The sequence below is a fragment of the Alosa sapidissima genome, chromosome 8, assembly GCF_018492685.1.
Source record: "Alosa sapidissima isolate fAloSap1 chromosome 8, fAloSap1.pri, whole genome shotgun sequence".
NCBI classification, from domain to species: domain Eukaryota; kingdom Metazoa; phylum Chordata; class Actinopteri; order Clupeiformes; family Clupeidae; genus Alosa; species Alosa sapidissima.
Genome location: NC_055964.1, coordinates 2,156,028 through 2,162,549, shown reverse-complemented (window position 1 = coordinate 2,162,549; position 6,522 = coordinate 2,156,028). Strand labels below are relative to the sequence as shown.

At 38.1% G+C, this 6,522-nt stretch overlaps 1 long non-coding RNA gene across 1 annotated transcript; it reads left to right on the top strand.

Annotated features, from left to right (window-relative positions):
* The first annotated feature begins 3,750 nt into the window (after nucleotides 1-3,750).
* LOC121715587 lies at nucleotides 3,751-6,173 on the top strand. The gene is made up of 6 exons (XR_006033631.1): nucleotides 3,751-3,849; nucleotides 4,561-4,674; nucleotides 4,826-4,958; nucleotides 5,174-5,251; nucleotides 5,388-5,520; nucleotides 5,903-6,173. It is a non-coding gene; the product is annotated as an uncharacterized LOC121715587 (long non-coding RNA).
* The last annotated feature ends 349 nt before the right edge of the window (nucleotides 6,174-6,522 follow it).

Below are 6,522 nucleotides of genomic sequence, written 5' to 3'. Positions count from 1 at the left end.
CATAGTAGCACTATATGGACAACAGCGACACATTAAAACAGACAAGACCAGACTAATGTTAAATAACAATGTGTGTTTTTTAAATCACACTACCATAACATATTCTGCCGAAATTGCTATCCCATTTTAAATCAGATAGGCTACAGACTCATATGAGCATCACAGCTAACAATAACGTTAACTTTGCACAAACTGTTGCACAAAATGACGAACGTCTCTGGTTGCACTAACGTTAACGTTAGTCCTAATATCAAACAACGTCATTACAATTAATAAACATGATGATTATAAAACCACAAAGGCCAATGTTTAGCTATTGTGAATGTCGCAATATATTAATAAATATCACTTACTCGAGGGGGTTCAGCGCAACCGTGTCCCAGCAAAGAAAATATCCACTAGTATGACTCTTCTTGGCTCTTGGTGTACAGTCATGTTCAACCGTTACAGTAAATGCGCGTCCGTGCCCGCGGATCCGACATGGGTCCACTCAGGATCCGCTGTTTGACAGTAGAATTTACGGGGCCGCCTGGAGGCGGAGCTGATCCTCTGTGCGGCACCAAAACGAATGCGACAGTCACGCGGGTTTGGCGTCTTGAAGGCGGATCCGCCTAGGAGTCTACTGCTGTGTGGGTAGGCTACTAGTATTAATAACAATAAAATATGTCTATGTTAATATGCAAAAGCAATAAAAAAGTAATATAGGCTAAAAGGTGAATCTCTTGTGCAGCCCTCTCTCCAGTCTCCCTCTGGTGCCCCCCTCCCCCACCTCCCAGTGGTCTGTTCGATTATTCCTCAATCCCAAATTTGGCAGACAGTTCATCGCCTTGAAAAGCCACTAAGAGTCGGGGGCGGAAAAAAGGAAAAAGAAGAGACAGCGGGATGATGCTCGCGCTTCACTTGCAGTTAAGACAATGTTTTAAATAAATTAAAAAAAAAGTTTTGTAGCCCTTGCGTGTATGCATGTCTATGCTTATGCCAGGTAATACTACTACCGTCAATACACTTTGTAACATAAGCTCCTACTAGCCATGTTCATGTTCAAGTGTTACATTGCAAATGATTTGATGCTGGTTATTTTAGCTAGTTATTTTACGTTGTGGATATGGATATGGATTATGGGTTATTGAATGCAATTCAACACTTTCCTTTAACGTTAGCAATCGGTGCATAAGACTAGCAATCGTTCCTCAGGTTGCTAGCTAGCAATGCTATTTCTGATTATGCTTAATCTGGGTTTGCATTTCAGGACGCTTTTTTGGCGTTTGTTATCAATTATCAAACGATCTAATTGTGTAGTGAAAACGTAACGCTACAAGTGACACTTTCACAACGTAATGAAATGATGATTGGGAACAACTCTTGGTAAGGTGAACTTTGGAAAATCCCTGCAACTGAACATGATATGATTTTGCCAAATTAGACAGCTTTAGATACATTTACTAGTTGTTGTTCTATGCGGTCATTTCCAAGAGGTTCATACTAGGCCAAGGGCGACATCTGTTGGTGAAACTGCAATTAGAAAAAAAAAAAACTAACTAAGAAATTCGGAATGGTTTTTATTCCTTGGTGGTGGTGGTGGTGGTTGGTTGGGGTGTGTGTGTGTGTGGGGAGGGGGGGGGGGGGGGGGCACCACCAAGCATTTGTGCGGTTTAGACATTAATGGCTGCTTGTTGTGTTATTTTGAGAGGACAGTAAATTTACACTGTTACACAAGCTGTACACTGACTACTTTACATTGTAGCAAAGCGTCATCTCTTCAGTGTTGTCCCATGAAGAGATATAATAAAATATTATACAAAAATGTGAGGGGTGTACTCAGTTTTGTGAAATTCTATAACTAGTGTCAAGCCTGAGAAACTGCCTTCAACTACAGGAGCTGCAGCAGACCAGAGATTGGCTACTGCTACAAAGTCCATCACTAGATGTCCTTGTGTGGATAGAAACAAGGACAACATGGTTATGCACCAGTCCCTACAACAGATCCCGGACTACCTTCTGAAGTTTGTCAGCTGCAACTGGGCAGGGGACTGTGACACTCTCAGATGCTGCTGTTAAAAGCAAGGAGTCAAGTGTATTTCTGCTTGTTGGAACTGTCATGGTAACTCTTGCCAGAACATCACCCAGCCAGAAGATAACAGGAGTGAGGGAGGGCAGTGGGGTGTACTACGAATCTCGATTAGTGGGTTAGCGAGGTATGTTGCGCTCAAAGCCAGGCTATGCTGTGACACGAAAGTGGATCTGTTTTAGTGTCGCTATATCACCATGGTATCTTATGCAGTCAACCAAACCTGGTCGGGAGGAGGTTATACTAAGTTATAGCTCAAATCGTGTAATCTACCGCACACTGACCAATCAATTGTCTTAAAAACAAAGTTATCTCACGTGTAGGATTCTGTCATATATCTTACAGGTGGAGCTGCGCCTCTACTAACATTTTGGATCTCGAATGCGCTTTAATAGTGCTGTGCGTGCAAATATCCCACTATGCACTGGGTGAAAAGGCTCTGAATCAGGGGATATACTGACCGGATATTTTTTATGACATGCAGCATATCAGGAGCATCTTTGATCATATCCTGAGTTTTTAAGAATCAGTGAAAATATTGATTTATTTTGACTCCTGATTTGCCAATAAGATATCAGGGGTATGTATACCCAAATCACAAGTCCCACACACCATTTCTGGATATCTTTGGGTAGGTCTCCACCCTTGGATAGACTATCATATTAGATATCAGCCTAGGCCCAAGATCTGCCTAATTAACAGTCACGCATGCCCTACCCCCAAAACGTACCATAAAACATCACTGATAGGCTATTTGCCGTTTGATTTCTATCTAATTTCGGGACTTTCAAAAATAGACTATTTAAAGACTACTTTGTCCAGGCCAAGGCAAGCCTAGGCCTACTTCTAATTATTTTGGTTATGGTTCAATTTAAATTATATCTTTAATCTTTATATCTTTATAATTAATTTTATATCTTTATATCTCAGCAATATTTTATAGTTGCTGTAGTCTGTAGATCTAGCCTAAAATATACTTTTAAAATATACCTAAAATATACTTTTTATGTATAATATGCATGAGATCTGTTGAAGGAATAAAGTCCACCTTTTAAATGATCTGCTTTCCCGTCGTCCCCAATGCTGTCTGCCAAAACTAATTCGGTTCAGCTGGAGTTGCCACATAACAATACAAAGTTAAATTTAACAGTAGCCTAAACAATTTAAAAAGTTGGTAAGAGTAGGCCTACATTAAGAAGAACAGCAATAATAAACAATAATTCAATCAATAGCCTAATGAAAATAAATAAATACTATATGCTACAAACCATAACACATAAGAAAGGCTTATTAAACTTGTTGAAGTTGAGCATCTATAATTTCATACTTATTTAACATTACAAGCTATGACTTCCTTGTGGGCCAACGGTAACAATGGATCAATCATGTTGCAACTTATCTATAAAACGTGGGTCAATATAATGACTGATAAACCAATGTTGATTTAAGAAACAAGGTTTCAAATGAAATTGATGTCAAACTATATGAGAACCAATAATGTTAATAATTAGAATAGTAGTAATAGCCCACTTGACTACTATGTTTTGACACTTCTACAAAATCAGTTTGGTAGTCATTTTAACGTAGGCCTAACTAAAATATGCCAACAGGCCTAATAATTTCCACGATTTCTCATGTTGCCTCTTGATAAGCGCATGCGCACACACAGCCAACTGACTTTTCAACCAACTCCTGCCACTGGTGGTGGTGACTTCAACCATCACTTTTCTGTCATGCATCTGACTGCAAGCTGTACAAACTCTGCCGTCATCATATCCAAGGTAAGAACTACAGTACTTTTGTATGCCAATTGAAAACTGGAATTAATTAGGAAAATACTGTTTTTATATGGTAGCATTAATGTTAACCAAAACCGTTTGTTAACCGAGAATTAAGATAACGAGAATTAGCTAACGTTTGCTACCTAGCGAGCTAACATCGCTAACGTTAGCTGTTAATGTTAACTTTTCCAATAACTAACTTTACCATTGTGTGGAATATCTGGAATGGTAGTAATGTCATATCCAACAATAAGTCTGTCTGAGATTTCGTTATGGAGGTAAAGTTTTAGTTTGAATGAAATGGCCAAGGCTATCAAGTACGAGTATGTTAGCATCTAGCTAACCTAGCTATAACTTAGCCTACATTTATAGTGGCTGATGTATAGTGTTACATTAAGCCATCCTTACACCAGAAGACTTGACCAGATGTGGGTAAGATTATTGACAGATTGTAGTCTTTTGAGTAAAGCTTGAATGGGGGACATTAGTTAAAAAACTCCAATCTTTCCCAAATCTTGTCAAAGTATTCTGGTGTATGGGTAGCATTAGGCAAAATATTCTTCATTTCATAGCCCTTATTTGGTTGTACCTGTATATGACGTGTATATTTAAGATGCATGTGAGGGCAGTAGTGCTTAAGTGATGGTCTTTTCATGTTATGTGTATTTTGCAATTTATTAATCTTAATTTCCCTCTGTTCCCTGTTTCCAGGCAGTGAGTTGTGAGGACTGCTACACTGGGAACACTGAGTGCATTCTGGAATATTCCAAATGTGTGCCACTTCCATACACAAGAAGTTCCAATCCTGCAGAGTTCACTCACCAGGTAGAGACAGACAGACAGACACACACACACACACACACACACACACGTAGAATAGCAAATAACATTATAATAGGTGTGCATGTATTTGTGTCTGTTACTGTGTTTAGTTTATCCCCTTTTTTCATGTGTCTGTTTGTTGTTATGACTGTAGTGGGCTCCATCAACAGACCAGGGCAAAGTCGGTCTGTCCTGCTACTACTACATGCTACTTGACTATGTCTGGAAGCCATGGCTGCTGCCCTCAACATGCTATAAGTGTTTGTGTTTTGAATGAGGGCTATGGGGTATGTCACTGTGCACACTCTAATTTGTTTGACATGTGCAATGTAATGCATTAATACAGAAACTAATCATCATTATTGTAGCTTTTTATAATAGTCTTGAATTTTGAAGTTTAGCCATGTTTACCATTATGTTGGTGGTAATGTAAATAATGTGTTGAATATATGCCAAACTGATCATAATCATAATTTTGTTAAATCTTATTTTCTATTGACAGAAACTGAAACCCTCACAAATAAAGTCACAAATCAAGAATTAACATTGATGGTGATGGTGGCAAGGGTGCCTTCATAAGGTAATTGTCATTTTTGTTTGTACACCTGATTGACTACACCTGATTGACTTGACTACCAACTTATTTTGTAATGCTTTGATTTTTATCTTAATCAACAATAACATAATGTATAGCAATTGCTGTTTTATTTTTTTAGGTGCCATCCAGCAAGTCCCAGTCTGGAGCCAGAGGCTGGCACTGCACGTCAGATGGGGGAGGATCTATGTTAGGCATCAGAAAGGTGGTTTAAGCAAGAAGGCAAGAGCTTCTGCAGACAGTGTTGCAATTAGGTATGATACTTTTGGAAATTGATCTTAATGCCTTATTTAAAAAAAATGAGGAAAAATCCAGCTTTTAAGGACAACAGTTTTCTTTGTGAATGAATGATGTATCGCAAATAAATAAGTGTTCCTTAAAGGTTGGATTTTTCCTCATTTTTTTTTTATTTTTTAAATTAAGGCATTAAGATCAGATGATTTTTAAATGTATGTGTATGCTAAGGTTATGTAAACTTATGAGCACAACTGTAATACATATCTCTATTACTTCTAACTATTGCACCTGACTTCTAGGCTGCTATTGTGGGTTTGCTTTTATTTGTCACACAAGCTGAGTTAATTATATTCATGGACAGGGTCAATTGTAACATATGATTTCTTTCTTTTTTTACAGACATCTGATTTTTACTGCCAAAGGGACCATCAGAGCACCTCTACCTACCCTGCCGGACATCTATACCAGAAGAGTACGGACAAGGGCCCAAAATGTTTTAAAGGACATTTCACGCCCAGACCATGGACTGTTTAAACCACTGAGGTCAAGCAGAAGTCTCTGTTCTCACTTGAGGCAGGTTATTGAGAGGGGGCGAGTGTCACTGTATAAGCCCCCTACTGCAGGCGAGAAAGCCATGTTGATTTGAATATTGATTGATAAATACAATAAAGGCCATGAAACAAATTGTATTGCCTGTCGCATATGAATTTTCATGGTAAAGTAAAATAAGTCATTGGGATTCAGCAGGTGTAATTCAAAGTAAATAATGTAATTTAGTGTATGTAAAATTAATATGAAATATTATTTAAGTTAAAGTTGCACAATAAGCTCAGTGTTGGTTATGTAGGACTATCTCACGTTTAAAACCATTACATAAATCACATGATTAATTAAAAAAATTAAATATATGATATAAGTAATAAAGGCATAAAGCCTATGGAAAAGCAAATAAAGGCATACACATAAATGCCTGTGAAATCAGCTGTGCCTGGCAGTATATGGGCAGTATATGCGTAGTT